Below are 14,747 nucleotides of genomic sequence, written 5' to 3' on the forward strand. Positions count from 1 at the left end.
GGGCCATTGACCACCCTGACTCTATGACAGGCCTGAGGAGCTACTGAAAATGAGAGACGTATGCGCGGAAGCAAACAAATGGGTCTAAAGGTGGAAACCAAAATGCCACCGCTACATGTTTTAAAATGGTATTTGCAGGGAAGACTTCTAATTTCAAAACAAACGCAAAAACAAATCATTGCACAACACATTGTCTTCCCTGTACTGCTTCTGGCAACGCTTCCAGCTGAGATGTAAAATAAAGAATTGAAGCAAAGTGCAGTGCTTTGCCGTAAATGCCCTGATGCTTTCAAAGCTTAAAGTAGCCACTAGAATAAGAAAAGGGCTTTACAACTACCTGGAAAGAAGGAGAGCATGATCTAATCCACTGATTGCTGTTGTGATGCCAATTTAGAAATTAAGGCAGCAGAAGAGAACGGAATTTGCAAATGAGATACACAAAACTCAAAAAGACTTGATGCCCAGGTTTATATAGTTTTCTGCAGGTGTCCTCAATTAGCTACCTAGGCCATGCATCGAACAAAATGTCAAACAATCATTTTTTGGTTATCTTTCCTTGAATGAAGATCACAAAACAGCATAATTCACTATTGTAAGGACGCTGTTCAACATCAGGTTGTCCTGAAAGTGGATCGGTGGTATTCAGAGAGTGCCGCACAACTACATTTTCAGCTGCTGGCAGGGTACCCTCTGCTTCATGATAAGGGGATTTTTGTGGAAGGTTTTACGGTACACAGTTGAAACATTTTCTGCTTCGTCATGAAGGGTGCAGGGGAGGAGTAGGAGATGCACACCTTAACTTTTTTACACGACCTTCTATTGTGTGTCAGCTAGCTTATTCTGTGTATTGTCCAGTTTGCACATTTGCACCTGTATGACGTCTTTAAACCATGATCATGGCGTAATCACGTTGTTTGGTAATGTACAAACATAACATATGCCTTCAGTTCTAAATTCAACAAACAAACATGGCATTTTAATCTCAGAGGGCCTGAGCACAACACACATGGTAACAGGTGAGCGAACACACTGTCTGATATGTGCAGGAAATTCTATGTTGCCCTCATCAATAGCCAACCTCTGACAAATGAAGAGAACTGTCCCAGGAGTTTCAGCCTCTGCTTCGAGCACATGCAGAATGCGGCGAACAAGCAAAAATCTACAGTTTGAAGCAAGTACAGCCGATGAGTCACTTTTTTTTGCCAGTCGATATTGCTCACTGTGAATTATTGTCCCTTTGAAGCTGACTCTCTTAAATTCATTTATAATGTTGATCGGCATATTGAAAATGTTGTACACTGCATTCAATTCTCCTGGCGTCAAGGATGCTCTTACTGGTACCCCAAATAGGCATACATCCCCAACTCGATGTGCTTTTTTCGTTACCTCATTGCCCAACAAGTTGGAACAGAAAGACATCACATTATCTGGCATAGCATCTGCAGTGCTAGCTGTAACTCCTGCTCTAGGATGACTCTCTCTATGATTTGAGCTGGGGCCCCCTTGGCTGCATTCACCATTTTTGTCACTTTATCATTCCCACTTTCAAATGGAAAGGCTGAGTGTGCCCATAATGGCCCGAGGTTTCTGACACTAGAAGTAAGGTGCAAAACCTGATGGAGATTAAAAGTCGTGAAGCGGGCTCCATAGAGTTCTGCTTTCGTGACAAATGCTTTCAGTAGGCTTTCTGAAAAAGAAGATGCTCACACTAAAAAAACATGAACAAACCAAGCATGCATGTTTTTGGGACATGCCTCTAGTGTGCACTAAACAAAAAGGTCTTCTGATAAACATTTCCATCCAGACCACGCAACCTATCTTCTCACATCAATATTAAAAGGGTGCGAAAAAGACACAGACTGAACAAGCACAACATGAGCGCTGACTCACAGCAACTCATGGCTGATTTGGTGCATCTTGAAAAGCTTTCAAGTGTCTTGTTGCTTTAGTATTTATGAGGCCAAACTATAATTCATTAATGGGCCACATAGTTTACCACAACCGCAAGAATCCAACACTCTCAGCTGCTTACATAGGAAACAAGATTTAAACACCTTCTTTCTCATTGACTTCATGCACAACAAAAAATTAAGGAAACGATAATCATGCTTCCCGTATGAAGTCAGTCAAAATTACCTGCATGCTGAAGACGTGCAGATGAAATTTCTGCCAAGAGTAATGTGTAGATGCCTTAAATCAACAAAGCCGCATGTTTCCAATACCGAGACCGTAACACTTCTAGAGTTACTGGAAGGCAGTAAAAAAGCAGCCAGGTTTTCCACTCGCTTGCCTTCCAGAAGCACCGGTCAGCCAAAGATCTGGGAAGTCGTGTGAAGGAGTGAGGCGGTCGAATGCTCAGTAATCGCTTATCTAAGCTGGCTATAGTTGATGGAGCACCTGCAAAAAGAGCAATTATTACACTTTTATTCCATGTTATATTACAAGCATTGATTTCTACAGAAGGCAAAATTCACCTTGAAACATGTCATAACACAAAGCATATGTATATTTCAAGAAAAAAAATGGGACTTAAAACTAAGGTTTGGGTCCAGACAAGACGTTTTAGCTTCCCCTATAGAAGCCGGTTCACAAACTATGTGTTTACAGTGGCATAATTAAATGGTATATAAAGCAATCCATCCTTACCTTCCCTTTTTACTATGTCTTCATTATGGCATCTAAAGGTTTTACTTGACATGTATCGCAGAGTCCTAAAGCACTGTCTGTAGCACTACTTTAGCTGTCAGGGGAGAAGCTACCAAGGTTGTATTTGCATTCTGAGAATGCAGCTACTGACCCAATGTATTGTTTCATTATAAGTGGTCTTCTGTGTCTGCTGTTGACCTCTCAGTGAGAGACGTGAGAGATGTAAGTTGATGTGCCCACAGCATTTTCTCAAAAGACCAAGCATTTCAGTGAACATTCCAAAATTTCTAAAAATGTAGAGAGAAAGAAAGAGAAAAAGAAATTCTTGTCAAACTCTTGGTGCCGTCATTTAGTGCAAACGTGTTATAGCGAACTCTCAGAAAATAACATTTTAATCAACCAAGGTAGGGGTTCGGTGCAAAGCTGTGTGGAGTGTGAAGCTGTGGACAAGAAAATGCCACATCAGATTGAAATTAAGAAATACTTATCAGATAATGTGGCACTTTTTTAGGCTAAATAATGACTACATGAGACACACACGAAGCCTGCAAGAAAAGGCTTGTCTGCTGCTTACGTGTTGCGGGGAATACTGCACTAAAACCAGCTTTCTATGATGCTCTCTTGTTTGTTCCATCAGACTAAAATTTAATGACCATGGAGTCGGCATTAACTTTACCTTTCCTTGCACAAAGTGGCAATGCTAAACATTATTCTTATCACTTCACACAGGTAACGTATCACTCACTAACTGAACTTACTTAGTAATCATTTGCCACAGGTGAAATACCTCATGACTGGATGAAAGCATGTGCGATTCCTGTTTACAAAAATGATGACTGCTTGTCTACCAAATTGTCATCCATTTTCAATTAAGAATATGTGCTGTAAGCTCTTAGAGCATGTCATTGCTACCTACATCCGGGAATTCTTAGAAGGCCACAAACTGCTATCACAGTATCAGCACAGTTTCAAGAAACACATGTCCACTGTTGCCCAAATTGTTGGTACTGTTCATGAATTTGCACACAATGGCCAGCTAGATGTGCTATTTTTGACTTCTCGAAGGTCTTCGATTAAGTGCCACATGGAAAGTTATTGTACAAACTGGATTGTGTTAGCCTTTCCTCCTGTATCTTGCAGTCAATTTATGCCTCTCTTAGAAATAGGCAGCAGTTTGCTGAAATTATGAATTGCTCATCAAAATTGCTGTCTGTAACTTCTGTTGTGCCCTAAGGCAGTGTCTTGGGGCCACTATTGTTGTTGGTCTATATCAATGACTTGCCTGATGTCATTTATGCAGATGTTTCTATGCGACTGTTTGCAGATGACTGTGGGGTTTTTAAAAACATTACAGCACCTACTGATCATACAATATTACAAGCAAACCTACAGGCTATTCATGAGTTATGTTTACAATGGGGAATGCAACTTAATGCAGAGAAAACATTTATGTTGTGGGTTACCTGGAAGAAAACTATCCGCACCTTCTTCTATTTATTTTATTACAACAGAAATAGACATGATACTGCCTTGGTGTCACACTTACAAATAAGCTAACCTGGTCTCCTCACATATCCACAATTTGCTCTTCTGCTCTTAGTAAGTTGTGATACCTAAAGAGGAAACTAAAAGGTGCACCTGTTGAAGTTAAACATAAGCCTATAATGCCTACATCAGAAGCAAACTTGAATATGCCGCCAGTTTTTTAGATCAAAACAGTGAAAAGTATATACTGCAGCTCGAGTGAATCGAAATAAAAGCGGTTCGGCATATTTTTAATAAATATAAAATAAGTGATTCTCCTTCCTTCCTAATGTGGTAGCAAAACATACACTCTCTGGAGCCTTGCTGAAACTGTAGCCATCTCGCCTTTCTGCATAACTGCAATTTACCAGCTTTCATAAAGCCACATTGCACCAGAAAGACTGGACACACATATCCTCACTCCTTGGCTCCAATTTTTGCCAGATCAAACACCTTTAAGCAGTTTTTCCCCAGAGGTATTACTTACTGGAATTCTTTGCCCTTGCACATTTTTTCAGCCAGAGTTGGAGCATCAATTCTTGTGTTTTTGCATTTAGCTCGTTATAAATTTCTTACTTGTATGTGATTTGTTTGCACAACCATATACTTGTTCTATGTGTATTTACATTTTTCATGGATGTCCCTCCTGCTTGGATAATGTACATATGTGGTCTGCAGTATATTAAAATAAATAAAGTAAAGCTTCAAGTTAGTGAGTAGAAATTAATACTCACCAATGTAGAAAAGCTCAAGTGAGTTTGCTGAATCCAGCCAATACTCTGTCATTTGCCTGGTGACTCCAAGTAAAATACAATGCATGTATTCTACCGCCAGGCCACTGACGATGTCAAAGTGACTGAGATTGACTAAGGGTGATGGTCCTTTCAGTCCATTCACAGGTACGCCCTGCCTCAATGCCCTGTCCATATCGCTGAGCACACTGACAGCTGTCTTTAAATCCTTCATGCTTGTGTCACGGTAACACCAAGCACCTGAAATCGTAAACATGGCTTTAGTTCTGGTGCCAAAATTGAAAAAAAGAAATCGTGAAGATTAAAAAAAAATGCACATCATGAATGTTGGCACTTCCTGCAACTGTTGTACTATATGGTGATCACTCACCAGAAACAATGCATTTTTTAATAATTTGTTACTTGTCTGTTACAGCATTGACAAAGCACATGTAAATAGGTTATTGTGCGCATGCATTCCAGAGTTATTTTACCTCCCAAGATAACTTCTTCCAAACAATTAACTTTATTTTCAGAGAATCGAAGTGAAACCTTGATGTGTTAACCTCAAGTTAGGTTTCAAAGTGACATATGCATCTTTGCATATGCCTCCATCCATTCATAAACAGCTGAACTGTCATGAGCAGCTGCACACTAAGCATCTGACAATAATGTGAAGTATCATGCAAGAGAGATTTCATCAAAAAGAGGAGGCTAGTACCTTGAACCATTTCTCCACATGTTTCACACCATGGGCACCCAAACCTTACATTGAACTGAGTTTGGTTGGTCACTGATGCACGAGCAGGGGCATCAAGGGAGCAGCAAATGACGTGAATAGTTGACCTTATCGTTTCCTGCCCACATGTCCACACAAGTGTCCCGATGGCCTCTATCACTTCCACAAATTTCTCAATAAAGACGTCTATGTTCGGGTGCTTTGGGCCAAACCAAAGTCCAGCAAGTATTGGAGCTTTCTGGCGAAGTTTTGGAGGCAGTTCATTGATTATAATTTGTATTGGCCATACAGACGTTTTTGAAGACTTGTAAACTGGGATTCCATCAGTATTGAAGGTTAGGGTTAAGTCTCCAGAAGTGATGTGTCCCTGACGCCGGAGGTTTCGGTAGATGGCTCTACTATTGATGTCCTGAATTTCGTCGCCAGATGTTTGTTCAAACATCTTTATTTGTCGGAATAGCAGATCTTTGCATGTTTCGATCTTTAAAAGGAGCTGCTGTTTTAGGTTCATTATTGAAAAAAAACAACCTCGCTCCTTTAACTGGGAGATCCTCTGGCTTCTCTGACACATATCACACTGCATTTCGTCTGCTGTGCTATTTCCACCATGCAAAACACTGCCGCAAACATCGCAATAGTAGTGATGTTGCACACTGCCGGTCACTTGGGGCGCCCACAGTTTTCTAAGCAAATATTTGCTTCGAGGTAGCACATCATTTTCAAATCCAAACAGCCCATTGATAAGGCGCAGAAGGCCGTCAACTGTTTCCCAGGGCAGTCCGTGCGCAACCACGAACGCTAAAATCATCACGATCGCGGCCGCTTTTGTGGTTGACGAGCCTGGTAGGGTGTCGTTGCCGTACTGATTGAAAGCAGCAGTGAGGGTTTCTCGTAGTGCAAGCGTGTTCCCTGCTCGCTCAGAGGTATTTCACCCACGCCAGCACCAGCTGTGCTCTCGTCGTCTTCGAGCAATGATTGCACATCGTCTTCCGGGCTGCCTGAACCTGACGAGCATGTGGCGATCGCGGCAGCGACTACGCAAGCTCCGTTGCTGTGATCGTTCGTTGCAGCAGCAGTTCCGTTGTCGTCTGCTAGCCGCTGCCTGTAGCGACGAGTCGATGGCGGCACAGCAAAATCTTGACTTTCGTGGAGGTATTGCTTCCGCCTCTTCCTAGCAGAGCGGTCGCTCATTGTGCTTCAGAAATACTTTCACTTCATAAGTAACAGTTCAAGTAATAAATAACGGTACCATTGACAACGCCCGGTTCTTCTATCGACGATCACTCAAAGGAGAAGGCGAATTCGAGTTTCCCCCAAAAAGCTGTTGATTGGGTCAGCGAAGGGAGATAGCCCACGAAACGTGTCAAAATGAAAAGCAAGGTACCTAAGCGATCACGGCATGGAGGAAGGAAACAACTTAGGAGAGGCCCTTACCATTCTTAATGCATTGCAGAAAGTGTGGCGGAAGTGACGTCAAACTTTAGGGTCAGCCAAGTCGGGCCATTAGCAACGGCGACGCTGTTGCTATGAAAACTCGGGCCACTAGCAACAGCGTTGCTAAGTAGGTACGTGAGCGTCGCGGAGAAAGGGTAAAGCAGGAGGAGAGACGTTGCAGCGTCCGGTCGCGGCGCGGCCGCGCCGGCTTCAAGAAAATGACGTCAGGGCCTCTCCTAAGCTTTCCTTCCTCCATGGATCACGGCTTTGCAGAAAAAGACTCGCGAGAGGCATTGCGCGCATCAGGACAATATTTTTGCACATCCTGGGTGCGTAATAACGTGACACAAAGGTGACGCCACATACGCGTACTATGTGAATTTTTGTTTGTTTTCTTGAGAGACGCGTACATGATTTGGACGTGCCATATTACCCTTTCTTTAAGCCCTCTCCCCCACCCCTGCATGGAAGATTGGGAAGCCGCCCTGCAGGACATTGCTGGCTCGCCACACTGTTACTGCATGCAGCCACGGCCAACGGGACTCTGGACTAAGCCCCCCCCCCCTTCTCGCTGACTAAATAAATATAAATAAATAAAGATGTTTTGTCCTCTTCCTCAGTCCGCGGATGTGTAGTGTGAGCACCGATTCTGTGCGTTCGCAATTCTGTGTTTTACATATCAGATAGCAAATACCTGTGCTGGCTAACATCTTTTCCTTCCCATTTTCATATCTAACAATAACCACATGCTACTACTTTTTCTTTTGGCGGTTTAATCAGCTTGGTATAAGAAGCGACGCAGGGATTCGGACTCTTGAGTCGTGCGCAAGGGATAGAAAAGAGGGGGGGGGGCGTAAAGTTGGCCCGTACATTTACTCTGTCGCACCTCCCCCAGCATTTTTTATTAGTGCAGGGTGTTATGGCCATGCAATTTTTTTAAGATGCTGGCGGCCAAGGACCCGTGATGTTGCTTTCCCCGAACTGCATGCTTACTCCGTTGTGAGAACCGAGAACCGTTGTGAGAAGCGCGACGTACGTTGCGATCGTCATTTCAACTTTGCATCCATGGCGAAGCTTGTTTTGTTTTTAACCGCACAATGGTTTGCATTGGAAGGAGAAAAAAGAAGCGATTGAAAAACACGCACGGAAGGAAGAAAATGACAGAACAAGATCTAACTCTTATGAGAGCGCATATTGTCTGTAATTTTCTTCCTCCCCTGTGCGTTTAAACACCTTTGTAACGAGCACTTCCTAGGCGTCAGCATATTGATCGCTGGGCTGTTGTGTGCGCCTGACGTCAATACGGTAGAGGTGGCAGCAGAACCAATTCGCAACAGTCCAGAGAGGAGGCGTTTAGACAACCTCCTCGCCCCGATGCAAAGGTCTTTAACAGTGAGCTTGATATTACCTTTCCAAAGCTCTATGTATACCATCCAGCCCAAATACAAGTTTTGTCAATATATTTATATGCTGCAATTTCATTGCATCAGAATAAATCTTTTACCGCCATTCCTCGCTATTGCGTGGCGTTTTGAAAATGAGAAGGGGAGGGGGGTCTGCACTACGGTGAAAGTTGGCTTTCCTTAATTCAGAACCATGCGCACATCGCCTATGATCGTGATTTGCTCCTTCGCAGCGCGCTGCAGGTATTGTATGTTTGCTGTAAAGCAAACACACAATGAAAACATGCAAGAGTATACTGACCGTATGCGGGGTTGCAAAAATATACTGACTACGTACGCGTGAGTTCTTTTCACAGATGCGCGCCCGCACACGTGCAATTTTGTAGTGTCCGAAAAGAAAACTGTACACTGAGCGCATATATCTTCTAAAGGTTGCGTAAATGTTAACGTTTGGAAATAAGCTGTTAAATTATGCGAGATATGTTGTTTCACATAAAGGCTGAACTTAATGTACTAACTAAGCAGCCGATTGACCGCAGAGCGCGGGCCCACAAGCAGTCAAATTCTTAACGGTGTCTCCGCTGCCGCTCAGACATCACTGCGTTTAAATTCACTGACACGTGAGAAATAAAAAAAAAAGCCAAGTTCAACTTTCTCCGAAAAAAAAGTTTCTTGGTGTACATGCATGCATATGTGCTACAGTTCCCCCCCCAAAAAAAATGGAGCGCAGGACTGTGGGAAAAGTGCTCTCCTTCGTCCGGGCTGCTGATGAGGCAAACACCATGAGGGACAAGCTGAATATCCGGGTATATCCCACATGTACCTAAGCATCCGCTTGTAGGGCGCGTCGCGAAAGGAGATATTTTGTTCCTTCGTCTGCTCCGTTTTATTCCGGGGCACTATGTATACATCAGCAGCTGCGTTCTTGTCCGTTGATTGTATAAAAGCTATACTTGGTTTACTACCTTGCAGGTTCAGTACCCTGCTACTGTTACGGTTTTATGTAGCATTGTAAACAAGACGTTCGACCTTTTTTTTCTTCTTCTTATACGCGCGTCAGCACTTCAACTGATTTCCATGCATATTCTACCCTTTTTATTGTGCCACCTTTTTCGGTCACTTGGAATCGCTGATAATTTTCGCTTGTTTCTGCGTCGGCTGCCTTACTTGAATCTTTGAATCATAAGTCAAAGCATGTGCAAAGCTGTGAGCGTCTCGCGCTCGCGCCCTAATGGTGATCCAGAATTAGAGTTGGACATCGCCCACTCATGAATTACCGCGTTTTATCCTTCTCACAAGCTGCTGTTGTCGTGAATCTGCTTTGATGGTGCCGGACTTTGGTACGAAGACGACTAGCCGCTAACTGATGTTGGTTACCCTTCTTCGACAACGCAAGCGCGAGCCTTTCCGATATTTGCGTAATTCATTGAAATGCGAGCTGCAATGTGCAGAATACTTTGCTTTTGTGCTTGGCTGCTATTTCTTTCTTCCAATTACCTTGAGCCATCTTTCCTGGAGCTAAAAGCCGGCAGGAAATTCATGGGAAACTGAGGGCTTGTTGTTTCAATGACTATGACGTGCAAGACGGAATGTTGTATCAATGCGGTTGCTCGCTTTTCGCTCGAGCAACTACAATATTGCACGGGGAACTGGTCAAGCAGTTCAGAACTCACAATACAAGCTAAATTAAAGAATCAGCGCACTTAAAGAGTCAGCGACTGCAACAGCAGTCGCAAAAAAAAAAGAAAAAAAAAAGCTGTGTTTGCTGGAGGAATGTCTAGAGGATCCCCATGTTACGGTGCTGCCACACGACGTATGCGCGCTCGATGCTGGACCGAAGCGCCTGACGGTTAAAGACAGCGAAGGGAAAAAAAAATAAATTTTAACGATTAGAAATAAGCGCGGGATTTATCTGATTGCTAGCTAGAATAATCAAGGCTATAATAAGTCGAAAATATATTACCAGTTTGTTGCTTAAGTGACGTGTGTCACCGCCACCCTAGTAAGCTTATTAACAAAGCACACTTAAAGGTAAAAAAAAAAAAGGGAGAAGGGCTATACAAAAGACTAGCAAAACTGCTCACTTCACTTTATTCAGCATCGTAGACCCGTAGACTTGTTGATGCGGAGAGTTGTCAGTAATTATTTGCATTCAAGGCGTTTATTCTTTCTTTCTTTCTTTCTTTCTTTCTTTCTTTCTTTCTTTCTTTCTTTCTTTCTTTCTTTCTTCCTTTCATTCTTTCTTTCTTTCTTTCTTTATTTATTTATTTATTTATTTATTTATTTATTTATTTATTCCTTTCTATTACAGAAAGCCGGAGCGAAAGCTAAAGGCTACAGAGCCTGACAAAGGCTTCCGCTCCGGATGACGTTCAGCGTGCAGTTTGAAAAACGTATACAAAACATACAAAAGAGCGCTTCGAATCATAAACACAACGCGCAAATACAGGAATTTGATTGCATGAAACTGAGTCACTCCAAATAACCATGGATAGGAAAAAAGAAATACAAAAGATTGGCATTTTATTGCGGATTGCTATCTAATAAACCAACTGCAATTAATGAAACACATGAAACATACCGCTGTAGACGATATCAATAAAACCGTTTGTTGAACTTAGTGATACAGTATAGAACACCTGCAAAATAATAAAGAAAAGCACATGTAACGTCTGATACAAAAAACACAAAACAAAAAATTAAACTATGCAATTGCGATGTCATGCTTGAGTAATAGGGCTTTAAGAAACTTTTTGGTGACAGGTTTGTTAAAGTTTACGAGCGTATCTACACGATTCAACAGAAACGGTATCTGGTAGTCTGTGTGTTGCCGGCCGTAGTTTGTTCTTGTGGCAGGTGTCCTTCTGAGTACTCGGCGAAAAGAATACTGTGAACTTGGGTTTGAATCCGAAGTTTTATATAACTTATTGTTGTTAATGTACTGTACGAGCTTGTAGTAGTAGACCTGGTTTGCTTTGATTATTAAATGTTGTGAAAAAAGCGGATGCGTTGGGAGAAGATGGGGCTTGCCATAAAAGTTTTCAAATATTCTCAGCATTTTCTTCTGCAATAAAATTAAGTTCTTATAATTTTGGGCTGTCGTAGTTCCCCAGACGAGTGCGCAGTAAGACAGTCGAGAGTAGAAGAGGGTATAATACAACATTTTTTTCAGCCAAAGTGGAACGAGGTTCCTAATCTTATACAGACACCCAACAGCTCGACTTAAGTCCCCTGCTAGACGACTAACATGCGTATTCCAAGACAAGTTATTCTGAAACCACACACCCAAAATTTTTGTGTCGATACCTGATCTAGCAGCTTATTACGGAAATTGATGGCGATTTTGCAACATAGAGGCTTATTTATTGGTGCAAAGATTATATATTTGGTTTTGTGTATGTTTAACCTTAATTTATTAACATCGAGCCAGAGGGATAGTGAGTTGAGGTAGTTATTCACTGTGTCCTGGAGCGAAATGAGCGATCTGCCTGCGAAAAAAAGATTAGTGTCATCTGCGTACATAATTAATTTTGGCGAACTTGGTATATTGCAGATGTCATTAATGTATAAATTGAACAATATCGGTCCTAGAATTGATCCTTGCGGTACGCCGTACAGTACATTTAATAATGATGAATGCGCATTATTTATTGTAACATATTGGGAACGATTAGTCAAATAATTTGTTATTAGATCTAATGCGACACCTCGTATACCGTAGTCGTAAAGCTTCATTAATAATATTTCATGGTCCACCGAATCGAAAGCCTTCTGAAGATCCAGAAATATACCTACTGTGTAGAGTCTTTGTTCAATATTGCGTATTATTTCGTTTTTAGTGTTTAGTAAAGCCTGTTCAGTTGACTTACTCTTTTGTAATCCGTATTGTGTCTCATAGATTATGTTATGTTTTCTTATGAAATCTTCCATTCTGACGTTTATAACACCCTCAAAAACTTTTGACAAAAGGGGGAGCACTGATATGGGACGGAAGTTGTTGACTGAGTAATCACTCCCACCTTTATGAATTGGACTCACCCTTGCTATTTTGAGTTGATCAGGAAATATTCCAGTCTCCAGCATACTATTAACAATATGGGTGAGAACAACAGAGATTAGATCGGAATATATTTTATAGGAATTGCCTTAATATCATCAATGCCGGCCGCAGTGCTATTTTTAAGATTTTCTATCAGTCGCTCAATTTCAAGTGGTGTGGTTGGCGACATTGCCAATGAGTTCAGAATAGCAGGTTTCGGTAAGACAAGCTCTTGTACAGGTGGGCAAGTGGAAGTGTATTTTCCGCTTTTTATGAAATGGTTGTTGAGGGTATCAGCAGCTGTTGTGTCACTAAGATTTCCGTGTGGCGAGGAAACCTGAATAGTTTCCTTGCGAGGACTGCAGTGCGTAAGGTTTCTGACCTCTTGCCAAATTTCCCTAGGGTTATTGGAAACACGGGTAAACAACTTCTCATAGTAATCTAACTTTGCTTGCTTAAGTTCTTTATTAAGTCGGTTGCGATATTTTTTGAATTCTACAAGCTTACTGACATCACGAGTTTTTATAAAGGAATGGTACAATTTGTGTTTGTGTTTAATCCTGTCTAAGAGTACTGCATCTATCCATGGTTTCCTAATTTTGTGTTTGTATTTTATGCTCCTTGCACTCAACGGAAATGCTTTATTGTAGCAGTGTTTCAGTTTCTCGGCAAATAGAGTGTACGCAATGTTCGGGTTTGATTCATTGCAAACAGATTCCCAATCAGTGTCTTCTATCAAACGGCGAAAATCCTTTAGTGCCTTGCTAGATATGTTACGACATGAAGGTGAATCGTTTTTAATTTTTTCTTTGTGTACGATCGGTATAAAACAGAAAATGGGCAGGTGATCGCTTATGGCAAGTGATAGTACGCCAGACGAAGCGTGCAACGGGTCCACGTTTGTGATGCAGGCGTCTAATAATGTAGCACTGTGCTCCGTAATGCGCGTGGCTAAGGAGACAAGATTAGAGCATGCATAGGAATTCACTATATTGCTAAGAGTTCTGGAATTCACATCCCCCGCCATTAGGTTTACATTCATGTCACCCATAACAACAAACTTAGTCCCGGTGTTACTTAAGTGGTTTAACATATCATCGGCAAAAGAAAAGAAATTTGTTTTATTTCCGCATGGTGGTCGGTACACCACTGCGACGATAACCGATTTGAGACGCATGGTTAGACACTCAACATGTTGGTCGATAAAAGAAAATTCAGACACTACTTCATGAGATAGATGCTTTCGGACGTAGATAGCGACTCCCCCACCACGCCCAGAATTTCGTTCAAGGCCATGACACACGTAGTTATCAAGATGCGGTGGGTTATCATTTGCTGTCAACCAGGTTTCTGAAATAAGCACGAGATCAAACTCAACTACAGTGTTTTCGAATAAATCGAGTAGTTTTTCGTGTTTGTTTCTGATGCTGCGCATATTTAGATGCAATATTAAAAAGCACTCATGAAGATTTGCATATGTGTCGTTAAAGGAATGATAGTCGTAATATCTGCACATGCCATCACAAGGCATGGTCGTGGTGGCATGCTCAGCCATTACTTGTTCTGATTGTTTTTTTCAGCGGCACTTTTTTTTTCTTTTTACGCGGTCATGCTGTCAAGGTCATCGGCAGAAAAAATGCGCAGGACTGTAGATGTCTCATTTTGTCGGGCAAATATTTTGCCTCCATTAGTCCACACAAACTTCCAATTAACCTCTTTCTTTTTCTTGGTGGCAGCTCCAAGAAGCTGTTTGCCGTACCTTGTTAAGTGTTCGTTGACAAACACAGGCCGAGTGTCATGAGTGTTCTCATCAAAGCCAAGCATTTTTGTGTCCAGTCGCATTTTTCTTGCCTTTGCAAGTAAGACGTTCTTTTTACTTCTCCGCACAAAACGGACAATTATGTTAGACTCGTTATGCTTGGAAGTTGGAACTCTGTGCCATATATCAATGTCACTTTCGTCAACCTCTTCTGCAACAAGATGCCCGATTTTTTTTACGACAGTTATTGGTTCACCTTCGAGAGGGACACCTTTGAGTTCGATGTTATTGGAACGCTGATATTGTTCCAACTCCTCTAGCCTTCGAACGAGTCTAGCATTCTGGCTTTTAAGATCCTTGTTTTGCTGAACGATGTCTTGAATTTCCTCTTTCAAGGCTTTGAGATCTCTTAGATCTTGTCTTGCTTCTCTGAGCTCCTCCAACGCTAACCTAATGACTTTCAGTTCCTCTT

General features: G+C 41.9%; 2 pseudogenes across 1 annotated transcript; one reads left to right on the top strand and one right to left on the bottom strand.

Annotated features, from left to right (window-relative positions):
• Nucleotides 1–14,747, top strand: part of LOC146200359 (uncharacterized) — a 45,981-nt pseudogene that overhangs the window by 8,768 nt on the left and 22,466 nt on the right.
• LOC146200360 (uncharacterized) lies at nucleotides 359–6,891 on the bottom strand (annotated as a pseudogene). The gene is made up of 5 exons (XR_014705366.1): nucleotides 6,577–6,891; nucleotides 5,623–6,502; nucleotides 4,905–5,162; nucleotides 2,137–2,397; nucleotides 359–1,687 (listed from the first exon to the last, which is right to left on the bottom strand). The product of XR_014705366.1 is annotated as an uncharacterized LOC146200360 (transcript).

This window comes from Amblyomma maculatum, chromosome 2, assembly GCF_055883805.1.
Source record: "Amblyomma maculatum isolate TAMU_Amacu chromosome 2, ASM5588380v1, whole genome shotgun sequence".
NCBI lineage: Eukaryota > Metazoa > Arthropoda > Arachnida > Ixodida > Ixodidae > Amblyomma > Amblyomma maculatum.